Source organism: Schistocerca americana, chromosome 2 (assembly GCF_021461395.2).
Source record: "Schistocerca americana isolate TAMUIC-IGC-003095 chromosome 2, iqSchAmer2.1, whole genome shotgun sequence".
Lineage (NCBI taxonomy): Eukaryota > Metazoa > Arthropoda > Insecta > Orthoptera > Acrididae > Schistocerca > Schistocerca americana.
The window spans coordinates 1,097,552,211-1,097,568,484 of record NC_060120.1 but is presented as its reverse complement, the minus strand read 5'-3'; the positions used below and the strand labels follow the sequence as shown (position 1 = coordinate 1,097,568,484).

At 40.2% G+C, this 16,274-nt stretch overlaps 1 protein-coding gene across 1 annotated transcript in view; it reads left to right on the top strand.

The window, feature by feature from the left end:
• Positions 1-16,274, top strand: part of LOC124594696 (dynein axonemal heavy chain 3) — a 1,186,267-nt gene that overhangs the window by 595,867 nt on the left and 574,126 nt on the right. The gene's annotated exons all lie outside the window — the stretch shown is intronic.

The following is a 16,274-nucleotide window of genomic DNA, read 5'->3' as shown; positions in this document are numbered from 1 at the left end:
ACACTACTTAACAGTGATGTTGCTATGGGCTGACTACATCATGTGTCCTATGCTCTGAATATCTGCTGCCATCGGCTGGTGAGAACATGTGACATGAGCTATGACTGGCTTACAAAAGCACATCGCAATCTCAATTTCAAAGCTTTGGAGAGTAATATGCGGTCTTTGGTGGAATGCGAATTTATACTTTCATTATATGAAAATATGCAGTGTACGTGTCGCTGCACATCAAAGAACTTTACAAAACATGTTTTTTTCCCCTGAGTTTCATTTTCTAAAGTGCTGGGAAATCCTAAGCTGCTGTATAAAACCATAACCATTAAAATGATTCATTAGTTTTACAGTTCCGAGGGAAAGTGTACTGTCACTTAACATGGAAAAAGTGTATTTTCATCTGGGAGAAATTGTATTTTTAACTGGGAGATCTGGAGAAAATCCAGGAATTTCTTTTTTTGGTCCATGTATACATCCTGAAAAACTTCTTTGCCACCAATCCCTACAGTCGAACCCAACCTAATCTCAACATTGCACCAGGTCTCTTCCAGTTGGTACCATCACTGCCCCCCTCCCCGCAACCAAACTAGATGCTGGTGACGTTCCAGGTCCTCTAACTTGGCTCACCATTCTTCCCCAGGCCTCTTCCTTTGAACACCAACCTTTCAGCAGAAGAAACAATACCCTTACACAACCTCAGAACAAATCCTTACCTAATCAGGTAGGAACTTGCATATGAAGGTTCCATCACAATTGTTATGAATCACAGTAACCACTTTCAGAAGGCCTCTGCCAATTATCTAACTTCTGGACATTGACTTCCACCCACCAACCACCAACAGTACATGCGTTTAGACAGCTACCATCTCATCCACACATCCCATATAACCAGGCCACCCAGGGCTGCTTATCTGCAGTGACAAAAACTCCCGCACGTAACGCACAAACAGATCCCCTGTGCTATTTCCCCATACACCCCCAATCCTCCCACCACCCCGAAGAAATAGTCACAAAGGAGTGCACCCTTCATCACCCAGACTGGGACAACCAAACCACATCCTTCACCAGCACTTTGATTACCTATCATTATATACTGAAATTGTAATTCTGTCAGAGACAGCAAAGGACCTAGAACAGCAGTTGAACGGAATGGACAGTGTCTTGAAAGGAGGCTATATTTATTTTTATTTAATATATGGCATTTAAGTACAATTCAGTATTGGATCATGTTATTCTACATTACATAATGTTATATATATTCGCAGACTAACGCCCGCATCTCGTGGTCGTGCGTTAGCGTTCTCGCTTCACACGCCCGGGTTCCCGGGTTCGATCCCCGGCGGGGTTAGGGATTTTCTCTGCCTCGTGATGGCTGGGTGTTGTGTGATGTCCTTAGGTTAGTTAGGTTTAAGTAGTTCTAAGTTCTAGGGGACTGATGACCATAGATGTTAAGTCCCATAGTGCTCAGAGCCATTCGCAGACTAACATCTAGTCGTTGTATATATTCAATGGATTTTTGGGGTGCCATGAGGAATTCTTCAAAGTCCCCACTGAATGCTCTGGCACTGCATTCTTCTCTGATGCATTTCATGGTCTGCTTAGGCCCACCACAGTCACATGATGGCAAAGACATCAGTCCCCATTTGAAGAGTGAGTCGGCACATCTCCCATGCCCAGTTCATAGTCAGTTCAGAGTTGACCATATCTTGTGGGATTGGTCAAACTCGGAAACTGCCTCAGTAATACAAGGCATTAGGTGGCAAGTTGTTGAGGCATTTTGGAGCCATTCTCTTCTCCAAGAGTAGATGTCAGTCCCAGTGATGCTGTCGACAGCAAGAGGAGGATGTCTTGAACGAAGCCTCTTGATACTCAGATCAGGTATATCGATGTTTACTGGTAGTTCAGGGTTTACTTTGATCTTGTTGTATTCCCTGACCAAGGCTGCTTCTTGTTGTATTTTTAGGGGTGATATATGACAGGACAGGTAGCCATATGTTAGGTGTAGACCTAACGATTCCTGAAATAATGCGCGTGGTGTTGTTGAGATCGACATTGATTTTGTTCACATGACTACAGTTTAGCTATACTGGTGCACAGTACTCAGCCACAGAGTATACCAGGCTCAGCACAGACATCCTCAGAGTTGTTGCTGTTGATCCCCAGGTGGTTCTGCAGAGTTTATGGATGCGGTTGTTTCTTGTTCTCACCTTGGCAGCTGCTTCTGTAAGGTGTGATTTAATGATAAGGTTCTGTCTAATGTAACCCCTAGGTACCTTGGCTCCTTGTTGTGGTAGAGGCATGTGTCATCAAGGTATACTTCCAGAGCTCTGTCGGCTTCTCTGTTATTGAGGTGGAAGCAAGTTACTTCTGTCTTTGTGGCGTTAGGCCTAAGCCTCCATTTATGAAAGTATGCTGCCAGGGCAGACTGATCGGATGTAAGGGTTTTTTCCATTGTATCAAAATAGGTGTGCCTTATTTCAGTGGCCCAGTCATAAGCATAGCCATTGCAATGGCCCAGTCATAAGCATAGCCAAATTTCCTACAAGCTGTGTCTGGCATGTCAGCAATGTATAGGCTGAAAAGCAGTGGGGCAAACACCAAGTCTTGATGTAAACCATTTTCAAGCAATTTCTGGCTACTGACTTTGTTTCCCATGATGACCTGGAATCCTCTGTTACCAATAAGCTTTGTGACTTTTTGACGGGGAATTATTGTCATCAGTTTATAGCATAGGCCTTGTCTCCAGACAGTATCATAGGCTGCTGACAAGTCAATGAAGGCCACAGATGTTTTTAATTTCTTTTGGAATCCCACGTCAATAAGTGTTCAAGGGCCAGGACTTGTTCTGCACAGCTTCGGTTGGGACAAAAGCCGGCTTGTTCTATTGGGATGGCTGTGAGTTTTGTCTGACCGATCCTGTTAAGTAGTACTCGTTCCAGAAGTTTGTACACCATGCTAAGCTGTTCTATGGGCTGGTAGTCTTGCGGAAGATTTCCTGGTTTACCTGGCATTAGCAGGGCAATTATCTTGGCACGTTTAAGTTCTTGGGGTATGTTTCCTGCCTTCAGTGGTGATGTGAAGAACTTTGCTAACCTTATTTCCTTATATTTGCTAGACTTGATAAGAAACTCTGGGAGGATGTCATCTAAGCCCGGGGGCTTTACCTGGTTTAGTGTCCTTCATTGCTGACAAGATCTCTTTGGTGATGATCTCGCATGAATATTTAGTGTCAACACTGGCTGTTGCTTTTAGCTTTCTCAGTTCATGTTTAATGCATATTGTGGTCTGTTGGTGGTTTACCCTTTTAGATGTTTTTTTTTCTTCTCGAGTGATACGGCTGGCTCCTCCCAGTTTTTGAAGCAGGGACCATGCTTTTCTGCTGGATAATTTAAAGTCCATAGCCTGAGCAGTTTCCGTCCATTCTGTTGTCATGCAGTATCAAGGCTGTGTTTGAGTTCATCTCCTATTTCTCTGTCACTGCTGCTTTGGTAGTCATTATACAGTTCCTCATGTTTCTCGTCCCAGCCTGGAATGTATGCTTTGCAGTATCCTCTAGGTATGTGCTTTTTTGCTGTGCTGATGACTGCTCCCATTAACCATTTATAGCTATCAGCAGATGGAGGGATCCATCCCAGGCATTTATCGAGGTCTTCAGAGTAAGCTCTCCAATCCACGTCTTGTAGATTCCATTTGGGTCGAGGAGTTGAGGCTATCAATGGAATACTTGTGCTGATATTAACTAGGAATTGACAGTGTTGACTGTGAGGAAAATCTGGCAAAACATTTCGGCTTGTGTTGACCAGCTGGTGATTTTCATCAGCTGTGACAAAGCATAAGTTTGGGTCATACTCTCATTTCTAAGCTGCTGATCTGTAGCATCAAAAATGAGGTGGATGTTGTTTTCTTCTCCCCAGTTCGCTAAGGCATCACCATTGCTATCAGTTGTTCTGTATCGCCATTGCATGTGGTGGCTGTTAAAGTCCAACATACACATGGTGCTATGTTGCACCAATGATATTTTATCCTGATATTTTTCCTCTGGAACATAGTTGATCTTCATTATCTGTGTGTGTTTGCTGCAGGGCAACCATGTTAATGTTGTGCTTAGTCAATAACTGTTGAAGAATTTGGCATTTGGTTTTACTAATGCCCTCAATGTTCTATTGGCATATTTTAATACTTGTTCCAAGTTTCCTAGATGCTTGGCCCTGAGAAGGGCTTTCGATGTGATTATGAGTCATTTCCTTACTTCTCAAATAGCCAGGAGATCTAGAAAGATTGTCTGGCTGCCAGTTCTGTTGCCTTCTTAGGACCACCCAGGGGTCATGTGTGGAGTAAATTTCAGGTTTACACCCAGGACGTGATGCAACATTGACTATAAGGTGAACATCAACAAAAGCAAAACGAGGATAATGGAATGTAGTCTAACTAAATCAGGTGACGCTGAGTGAATTAGATTAGGAAATGAGACACTTAAAGTAGTTGATGAGTTTTGATATTTGGGGAGCAAAATAACTGATCATGGTTGAAGTAAGGATGATATAAAATGTAGACTGGCAATGGTAAGAAAAGCATTTCTGAAGAAGAGAAATTTGTTAACATCAAGTATATTGTGAATTGTGATTTATTAGTCTCATAACATACACTTACAAATCATGTGATTATGGTACAGGAGACATGTCAAAGTGTCAGGAAGTCTTTTCTCAAAGTATTTTTGTGTAGTGTAGCCATGTACGGATGTGAAACGTGCATGATAAATAGTTTAGACAAGAAGAGAATAGAAGCTTTTTAAATGTGGTACTACAGAAGAATGTTGAAGATTAGATGGTGGGTCATATAACTAATGAGGAGGTACTGAATAGAATTGGGGAGAAGAGGAATTTGTGGCACAACTTGTCTAGAAGAAGGGATCAGTTGGTAGGACGTGTTCTGAGGCATCAAGGATCACCAATTTAGTATTGGAGGGCAGTGTGGAGGGTAAAAATTGTAGAGGGAGATCAAAAGATGAAAAAACTAAGCAGATCCAGAAGGATGTGGGTGCAGTAGTTACTTGGAAATGAAGAAGCTTGCAGAGTTTATAGTAGCATGGAGAGCTGCATCAAACCAGTCTCTGGACTGAAGACAACAACAGACAGGTTTATCCTACCCCATCATAGGTTGGGCCACCTGTGAAACGAGCCATGTCATTTACCAGCTTTACTGCAGTCATTGCACAGCTTTTTCTATTTTAATGACTACCAACCAGCTGTTCATCAGGATAATGGCCGCCATCAAACTATGGCCAAGATCAAAATAGACCATCCTGCGGCACAACATGCAGCTGGTGCAACATGGAGCTGAGCATAACATGCTCAATTTCAATGGCTGCTTGAGTACTTGAGCCATTTGGATCCTTCCTTCCACGATGAGATTTTCTGAACTGCACAGGTGGGAGTTATCCTTACTACACATTCTCTGCTCCTGAAATTATCCTGGTCATAACATACTGTCCCCGTTTCCCCCAACCGACAGTTTTCCACTCTGTCTGTCCCATCACCTCCTCCCTCTTCTTGTCTCGCACCATCTTTGTGTATTGCCCTATGCAAACACTCCTGGCCATCTTTCCCCACTCCTCTCCTTTTTTGCTCCCTGTTCCCCCCTACCTCTCAGGCCCACAGTCTCCGAATGCTGCACCTATTGGCAGTCTACTTCCTGCACAGCCTGCCAGACAGCACTCCTCTCTGCCCCCACCTGTACACTGCTATCCATTCCTTTCCCCACTCCCCCCTATATTGCTGCTCCCATTGTACCTGACAGTTGCTTTCCAGTCCGAGCTGCTGGAGGTGGTAGTCATGTACGTGTGAGGTGTCTTTCTTATGTGAATGAATGTGTGTACATTTCATTTTCCGATGATGGCTGTAGCCAAAATCTAATGTGTACAGGTGTTTTTGTTGTGCCTGTCTGCAACTTTACAGTACATAACAATCTTTTACTTACATTGTTGGTATTCCGACTTGTAGTTTCCATTGTTTGAAGTTACTTAATCAGTTTCTTAATGAATACAATCAAATTTCGAAAACAAGCTCTTTAAGTTTTAATTATTATTTCAAAAAAATAAAGTTATGAAATTAATTTTTTAATGGAAATAATCAAATTTTGAAAATATAATGTAATTCAGTAGACAAAGAAATCTACTCACTAAGTGGTGGCAGGTGAACAAACATGCAAAGATTTTAGAGTTTGCAAGGTCTCGGAGCCATTGGCTCCTTCTTCTGGCAAGGGTTTAAGGCGAAGGAATAGATGTGAAGGAATAGAATTGATGAGATTTATGAAAAGGGATGGAGATGGAAAAGTTACCCAGAACCCCAGATCTGGAGGTTCTTATGGATGGGATGAGAAGGCTGTCGTATGAGGTGATGGTCAGGTGGCCAAATGCTTCCATTGTGATCAGATGGAGTTTGAATGGCAAGAATGAAGTAGTAGACTGCCTCTTTGTGAAGAACCAGGAGTAGCAAGAGAATTGAAGGCCCTGGCATATCACAATCTAGGCGACAGTGTAAATTGCTTGCCGAACTGCTGTTACTGTGTCAGGCACTGAGGGCAATTGGAGCACACTTCACTTCGACCTTGAGGCAAAGGAGGAGAGCAAGCTGAGGAAAGACATATTCATCACCACCAAAAGACCCTATTGCCACCAGATAAGTTGACAATCAGTGTTTTTCAGCATGGTCATGTTATGGTGTGAAGGGGAGTATCGGTCCCTATCCTGATTATGTTAAATTTAATGTAGTTGTATACCTTTTTCTCAGGAACTGTTGGAGATGATAAGATAAAACTTTGCCAGCATATAGTGTTGTATCATATGCATGCACTGATCTGCTATCAAGTGTCACTCTTTGTTATGAATGGAGATACAAATTTTAGTTAAGGTCTTAAAAATTATGTACTTTCTAAATTATTTTTAATCATGGAACTATGAGTGCTATCTCTGCCACTGTTGACCTACATAAATATAATATCACGTTCAGTAAGAGGTTCAAGTTTAAAAGATATAGCTTAAGTAGTTTCTGAGGTAATGGGAGAAATTTGTTAAAAAAAAAAAAAAAAAAAAAAAAAAAAAAAAAAAAAAAAAAAGAAAAGTAGTTTTTCAAAAATTGCACTTGAAATTTGTAGTAAAGGACAACTCACTATTGAATGAAGAGGCAGCATAAAGATCTTCAGCGTTGTAATCTTTTTTTAGGATCAACAAAATGCAGTCTCTTTCTCTGTCACTGCTTCTGTTGTCTTTCTAATCATAATATCTGCTTCGGAGACTATGTCTGTTCATTTTTGTTATGATTGCTTCTGTATTGTGGCCAGACTTAATTCAAGATCTCTTCAGAACCTTTTTTTCTGCCTGAATTTTCATAATTTAAGGTGATCGCAGCACCACTGACTGCATTCTTCAGCATTTTCAAGCCCACAATATACATTTTATGGCATCCTGGTATATATAATGTTGTCGAGAGAGTTATTTACGTTTTGAATGTTTCCAGCGAGGCATTTCTTCAGAAGATCTGGATGTGCTAGACCTATACATACTGGCTTTGTTACTCTGCAACAGCTTCAGGGGTCGCATTTCTATGGGTATATTCGTTTCCTGCTGCCTCAGCTGTGCAGTATTTACACCAATCAGTTGAACACAAGCTGTGTAGTGGCATCTCATCATTTGATGTTGTATGGAAAAGTGTTTCCTGTATTGCTTTTCTAGGTTGTTTTAATTCTTTCTAATGGCTTGGTCATAGCATTCACTTAGATGGTTAATTGTTTTCTCAGTCAAACATCCACTAATGTCTTGTAATCTTGAAACTTTTTGCTAGAAAAGTTCTGCCTAATTTTACGTAGTTGGTTACCCATTCATTTTGGCACATGACAGACACATTCTAACTTTTGCGCTGGTAGGTCATCATAGGGCCTGCTGTCAATTATTGATTTGAATGAACTGGAGTCACCATGTTGTTGTTGTGGTCTTCAGTCCTGAGACTAGTTTGATGCAGCTCTCCATGCTACTCTATCCTGTGCAAGCTTTTTCATCTCCCAGTACCTACTGCAACCTACATCCTTCTGAATCTGCTTAATGTATTCATCTCTTGGTCTCCCTCTACGATTTCTCCACGCTGCCCTCCAATACTAAATTGGTGATCCCTTGATGCCTCAAAACATGTCCTACCCCGATCCCTTCTTCTGGTCAAGTTGTGCCACAAACTTCTCTTCTCCCCAATCCTATTCAATACTTCCTCATTAGTTATATGATCTACTCATCTAATCTTCAGCATTCTTCTGCAGCACCACATTTCAAAAGCTTCTATTCTCTTTTTGTCCCAACTATTTATCGTCCATGTTTCACTTCCATACAAATACTATCAGAAATGACTTCCTGACACTTAAATCTATACTCGATGTTAACAAATTTCTCTTCTTCAGAAACGCTTTCCTTGCCATTGCCAGTCTACATTTTATATCCTCTCTACTTCGACCATCATCAGTTATTTTGCTCCCCAAATAGCAAAACTCCTTTACTACTTTAAGTGTCTCATTTCCTAATCTAATTCCCTCAGCATCACCCGACTTAATTCAACTACATTCCATTATCCTTGTTTTGCTTTTGTTGATGTTCATCTTATATCCTCCTTTCAAGCCACTGTCCATTCCATTCAACTGCTCTTCCAAGTCCTTTGCTGTCTCTGAGAGAATTACAATGTCATCGGCGAACCTCAAAGCTTTTATTTCTTCTCCATGAATTTTAATACCTACTCCGAATTTTTCTTTTGTTTCCTTTACTGCTTGCTCAATATACAGATTGAACATCGGGGAGAGGCTACAACCCTGTCTTACTCTCTTCCCAACCACTGCTTCTCTTTCAGGTCCCTCGACTCTTATAACTGCCATCTGGTTTCTGAACAAATTGTAAAGAGCCATTCGCTCCCTGTATTTTACCCCTGCCACCTTTAGAATTTGAAAGAGAGTATTGCAGTCAACATTGTCAAAAGCTTTCTCTAAGTCTACAAATGCTAGAAACGTAGGTTTGCCTTTCCTTAATCTTTCCTCTAACACAAGTCGTAAGGTCAGTACTGCCTCATGTGTTCCAGTGTTTCTACGGAATCCAAACTGATCTTCCCTGAGGTTGGCTTCTACTAGTTTTTCCATTCGTCTGTAAAGAATTCGTGTTAGTATTTTGCAGCTGTGACTTATTAAACTGATAGTTCAGTAATTTTCACATCTGTCAACACCTGCTTTCTTTGGGATTGGAATTATTATATTCTTCTTGAAGTCTGAGGGTATTTCGCCTGTTTCATACATCTTGCTCACCAGATGGTAGAGTTTTGTCAGGACTGGCTCTCCCAAGGCCGTCAGTAGTTCCATTGGAATGTTGTCTACTCCGGGGGCCTTGTTTCGACTCAGGTCTTTCAGTGCTCTGTCAAACTCTTCACGCAGTATCATATCTCCCATTTCATCTTCATCTACATCCTCTTCCATTTCCATAATATTGTCCTCAAGTACATCGCCCTTGTATAGACCCTCTATATACTCCTTGCACCTTTCTGCTTTCCCTTCTTTGCTTAGAACTGGGTTTCCATCTGAGCTCTTGATATTCATATAAGTGGAGTCACCATCACTAATGAATTTAGCATAGCGAACCTGACATTGTTCTTCAGAGCACTGAAAGTTCTTCATGGCTGAAATACTTTCCATTCCTCCCTTTCCATTCCTCCACTGTATCCATCATAAGTTTTCTGACAGTTGTGTTCATGCAGTTCTTTCTGTTCAGTATTGGTACCCACTTTCGTGCCTACATGGCTATGTTTTGACAATACTTGAACATCAAGCACCTTCCTGGTATCAATACTTATGGCATTCACACAAGAACTTTTAGACTGATGGCCACTTTTCTGTCACAGTCCGCACCATGCGATGCAAATGTCATTGTTAACATCATTTTCTTCAACTGCTTCCACTACTGCAGATTTCACTGATTATTCTGCATTTACTTTTACTGTTCCCCATATCTTTTACTGTTTCTGTGTATCACGAAATGTTAGTAGTGGACATGACAGAATCATCAAACATTTTCCTGCCCTAGGGCCTTTATTGATGTGTCTCAGCGATAGAGTCTGCAGCTCGCGGTCGCGTTCTCGCTTCCCGAGCACGGGGTCCCGGGTTCGATTCCCAGTGGGGTCAGGGATTTTCACATGCCTTGAGATGACTGGGTGTTTGTGTTGTCATCCTCATTTCATCATCATCCATGTTAGTGGTGAGACTGGACTGAGAAAAGGTTGGGAATTTGTACAGGTGCTGATAACCGTGCAGTTGAGCGCCCCACAAACCAACTTACTTTTGTCTGACAGATAGCATAGTAAGGAATCCAAATTGTTAAAAATTTGCTATTGGGGATCTATAAAAAGTTACAATCAAGTGTGGACTATTTTTCAGTATTAATTCAGGAGCACACACATCTATGTGGTGATCATTACAAATCTACTTGCCTCAATGTCTTTGAACTTGTGTGCTTTATTAATGTAGGTAACAACTCCTCCTTTTCCTTTATTTACATTACAGTTAAAATTCTTATTTTTTCACAACACATTTCACAAATTTGGTATTTAATTAATCAGTATTCATTACATTAATGTCATTCTCCTTAACACGTGAGCTGTATCTTATACTACTCCAAAACTGTTTGTATCGAATAAGACATTTGAGAAATTTCAAGTGAATGAATGTGGACAAAGAGCATGTGTGATTAGGCTCATAGGAATAATGATTTTTGTTTTCAAAGTATAATAAGTTGAGTGCTACACTATGTGATCAAAAGTATTAGGACACCCCCAAAAACATACGTTTTTCATTCTAGGTGCATTGTGCTGGCACCTACTGCCAGGTACTCCATATCAGCGACCTCAGTAGTCATTAGACATCGTGAGAGAGCAGAATGGGGTGCTCCGCAGAGCTCACGTACTTCAAAAGTGGTCAGGTGATTGGGTGTCGCTTGTGTCATACGTCTGTACATGAGATTTCCACACTTGTAAACATCCCTACATCCACTGTTTCTGATGTGGTAGTGAAGTGGAAACGTGAAGGGACACATACAGCACAAAAGCGTACAGGCCGACCTCGTCTGTTGACTGACAGAGACTGCTGACAGTTGAAGAGGGTCGTAATGTGTAATAGGCAGACATCTATCCAGATCATCACACAGGAATTCCAAACTGCATCAAGCTCCACTGCAAGTACTATGACAGTTAGATGGGAGGTGGGAAAACTTGTATTTCATGTTCGAGCAGTTGCTCATAAGCTACAAATTACGCTGGTAAATGCTGAATGAAACCTTGCTTGGTGTAAGGAGTGTAAACACTGGACGATTCAACTGTGGAAAAATGTTGTGTGGAGTAACAAATCATGGTACACAATATGGCGATCTGATGGGTATGGCGAATGCCCAGTGAATGTCATCTGCCAGTGTGTGTAGTGCCAACAGTAAAATTCGGAGGAGGTGATGTTATGGTGTGGTTGTGTTTTCCATGTTGAGGGCTAACACTCCTTGTTATTTTGTGTGGTACTATCCCAGCACAGTCCTACGTTGATGTTTTGAGCACCTTCTTGCTTCCCACTGTGGAAGAGCAATTCGGGGAGGACGATTGCATCTTTCAACATGATTGAGCACCTGTTAATAATGCACAGCCTGTGGCGGAGTGATTACATGACAATAACATCCCTTTAATGGGCTGGGCTGCACAGAGTCCTGACCTGAATGCTATAGAACACCATTGGATGTTTCGGAACACTTATTTCATGCCAAGACTCACCGACTGATATCGATACCTCTCCTCAGTGCAGCACTCCGTGAAGAATGGGCTGCCATTCCCCAAGAAACCTTTCGGCACCTGATTGATTGAACATATGCCTGCAAGAGTGGAAGCTATCACCAAGGCTAAGGGTGGACCAACACCAAATTGATTTCCAGCATTACCGATGGAGGGCGCCACGAACTTGTCAGTCAGTTTCAGCAAGGTGTCCAGATTATTTTGACCATATAGTGTATCAGGTCATTGTGAACTTCACTTAAACTCATAACAGTATTTTGGTGGGAATTATAACAAGAAAAGTAGGAGATGTAGATAGAGCACATGTCAGCAGTCATACGTTTAAAAAATTCCTTTAACTAACTCGTGTACCTCGGTAGCAGGTTTTCCTTCCACGCTGTCATAACCTCAAAGTCTGATAGCCTACTAAAATTGATACAACCAAAAATATGCGAGCTGGCGTAATAAAAAGGAGGAGTCACTAACATACTACTTGCAAAAACGTAATGATAGATCAAGTTATTAAGTATTAGCAGTGACTGGTTATGACAGCAGAACCACTTCCCTGGTTTCATTATTATTTGGCGTACAGAGCCTCTTTCTCTACTCTCTCATCACTCTTGAAAAACCACAGAATAATTTGCTGTTTATTTTCCATTTTGTTAAAGACTTGAGAAACACAAAGTTATATTCTCATATGGTGAACAAGTTTTGTATTACAAGAACTCATGGCTCCATAACAACCTCACTTTCTTAACTACTGGCAGTAAATGATGAACAACAGTTATAAAACATTTCCCTGTGACCTAAGACTACAGCCAGTACAAAGTTTACAGCAATATAAAAATAGTTTAATCTTGATGCTCTATGATTGGTGGCTCTTTGTGGCACATGGTGTTGTTTCCATTTCCCCAATATACTACTTGATCTCTTTTTACCTTGTGGTTGGTGTCCCTTGGATCAACCCCTGGAGCCTCATCTTCAACAGTTCTATTTGTGCATATTTACCCTTCATAAGATCTGTTCCCAGTTATTTTTCTTGCTTTGCTATAGTATTCCCACCATATGACCCCTCAGTATCCTTTCTCTTCACATTACCAAACTGTGTTGCTTAAATTCTGTCCCTTGTCGTGGTAATCTCCCCTTGTGAATACTGGCTTTTCTTTCCATGCTTCTCTTCTTCATGAGCTTTAGTAAGGATATCCAATTTTTCCAAGTAACTGAAAATTGGAGTGGCCCTTGATCAGTACTTTTTAATAATTTTCTCCTATACATACACGAACAAACCACTGATTAATACTCTCCTTGCATGACTACCACTTTGTGGTCCATCTAAGAACTTTACCCTTTTAAGGTCCATTCAAAATATAATCAGAACCCACCACCTTTACGGCTTTATGGTGTCGTGCCCAGTAATTGTGGGGTTAGTTTCTGCAGTTATCCTTCAATCTAAAATTTCTCTTTAAAATTCTTCTCAAAATCTTTCCAGTTCTGGAATTCTTTCACATTAAAGAGTCTCCGTTCTTTGCTTTTTGCTATTAGATAAAGACTGAGGGATGTATTTTCCCTTCAGCCTTGAAACATGCTAAATTGTTGGAAAGATGACTTACAGTTTATAGACAAAATTCCTCCCATCATCGTTTCACATTTTATATTGTAAGTCTGGCTGAGGGCACAGTACTTCCTTTTAATTCTCCTCTGTTTTTAGGTACTGGTACCTCAAATTTCTCCTTCAGATTGCTAGTGCGGGTCACACAATCTATATCCTCACTATCTTTACTAGAAGTACTTTCAGTACATTTAACATCTGTGTGGTTAGCTGTCGCTGGTTTCTGCTTAGTAATTTCCTTTAACCTACTCTCTGTATGTTCTAATCTGTGTTCCAAAATTTACAAGTACTGAATGCACCGTTTCCGTTTCCCCAGCAGGATTTTGATGGAATTTTTCTTTTCAACTAGGTAATAAAGTGACTTATGTTCACCTGTTTCTTTAAAATGTTGTTTTCCTCCTTGTTTTTATAACTCAGTTGCTACATCTGAGAAACACTCTTCCAGTAGTTTTCTTTGGCTATTTGCATCAGATGACACATCCCACACACTTTCCATCTCTTCAGTTTGTGGTACTTCTGTATTCTTGTTAAACTCTTGTTTCAAACATTTGTTATTTCTTATAATTTTCTTATGATATTAGTTCTAAATTGTTTAATTTATCATGAATTATATTAATGTCTGGTTTCAACTATGGTTTTTTTCTGTTTTCAACTCTGCAATATGCTCTTCCAGTAGTTTGTTGACTACCCGTGAGTTTTATTATGCTGGTTAGAAACCTCAGAGGCAGATGACTAGTTCTCAAATTTTTTTTCTCTTGGTTGGTTAGTTCTTTATTTAAATTGTCAATTGTGAGATTAAACTCTTTATTTTGATTTGCTACCTGCAGGCGTAATTCATTCTTCAAATCTGTCTGAAGGCATAATTCCTTGTTTAAATGTACTAACATTATTTTCATTTTATCTGTGTCTTTACTCACCATATTTATTGTTACTCTTAGCTATGAAATTTTTTGACAAAGAAATGGTTCATTTTGTCTCCTCTTGCTATTCTTTGACAGGTAAAGTTTCTCAAATTCATTCACCGGTCATTTAGTTTACACTTCTTCATCCTTGGAATTGCCTTGCAATCATCATGATAGTAGGTGCCAGCTGCAACATCAGTGATTAGTGTCGCTCAGCGATGGCTGCTGATCGCAATGTGGAAATGGATGAGAGGTAGTTCTTGGCACGTTCTGCTGCTGAAAAAATTTGTCTCGCCCTAAACACATAGCCTCTGGTTGTTTACCTGTTGGCTATTTCGATTGTAGGCTATTATTTCCAGAAAATTGCTTTTTTTTTAATTCCTTTTTTCTTTTCAGTTAACTTCCTTTTTCCTTTTGTCTTCTGTTGGATCACTAGATATAATAGCTCTCTTTCTTGAGAGCTTTTCCTCAAATTCCAGGTGCAGTGGTCATTCTTATAAAAGTGGAGGGAAAAAAAATCTGCTTCCCTTTCTCCCCCATCCTTTGCTATGGTGTTAAATGCAATGTGGTTATTTTTTGCTGATACATAATATACATTTTCCATCTATGTTAGATTTTGCTCAACAGAACTCATTAATAAGCCCTATTATTTTTGTGATAACATTCTCCATTGCAAAAAAGGAAAACATTGGGGGGGGGGGGGGGGGGGGGGTAGAATGCTTGTGTCAACAATTTTATTACCTTATGAAGTGACCATGCGGCCATTGTAGCAACAATGGTGTCTAAATTGTGTAGGACAGCTACATCTTCAGATATAGTGACAGAACTTGAAAAAATTATCTCTGGGCAAGAGCATGCAGTTGAACTGTGACAGAAGGTTAAAATAACAGTGAACCATGTGATGGGTCATTATGAGATCATGATGAAAGGAACCTGCCATGGTACACAGTCATTGTAAAGAAACTTCTAAGGAAACATACGCCAAAGATGGTGAATGAAATGCATTCAGCTGTCTAGGAGGCAAGATATAGCTTTTGGTACTGTGATTATTGTAAAAAAGACAAACGAACAGTTGACCATAGACTTTAACTTACTTCATGTCTTAACTCTGAATGAAGCAAGACATACGTCATGTTCAAAAATGATTTGGACACTGAACTGTGTTTAATGAATTCTAATATTTGATGACTAAGTTGACTTGCACAAGTTTAAATGTTAATACGAGAAATGGCAAAGTTGTTTTTTGTGATAGTTGAAAATATAATGTGATTGAACTGAAAGTATTCGGCGAGTAACCAATTATTTCAAAACTAGAGTCTTTTAAGTTCCTATAACCAGCAAGAGTCTTCAGAGAAGAAGTTTTGGAAGATCGAGCTAGCTGATTATCACGAGAAGAGAACGAGCTAGACTCATCAAGTAAGTCAACTAATGAAAGGGAGGTGTGAATTTTGAATGCAATCCAGTTTCGCACCGCTTCTCGTGTCGTCAAAAACATTTGTGCATGTGTGTGTGTGTGTGTGTGTGTGTGTGTTTGTGTCTTTATTGATGAAGGCTGTGGCCAAAAGCTATATGTCAGTGTCTTTTAATTGTGCCAGTTTTCAGCTTGACTTGTCTTTTTTACATTAAGAAGCAATCTTCTTTTCCTACATTCTTGAATTCATGGTTGAGTCAGCTCTCCTTTTACCAGCATCTACCATAGGTCCCTGTAACAAAAAATCATGGTTACTGGTTGGAGGAAAGTACAGGTCACACTTAATGTTTGTACACAAAGGGTAACAGAAGTGATCCACAAAAATTCCATCCAATATCTGTGACCTTACATATCACAGAATCATAGAACTTATTTTGAGCTCAACGGTAATGAGGTACCTCAAGTAGAATGCCAACAAATACAGATTTCCTAAACATCAGTCACATGAAACCCAACTCTTAGGTTAAGCTGTTAACAGA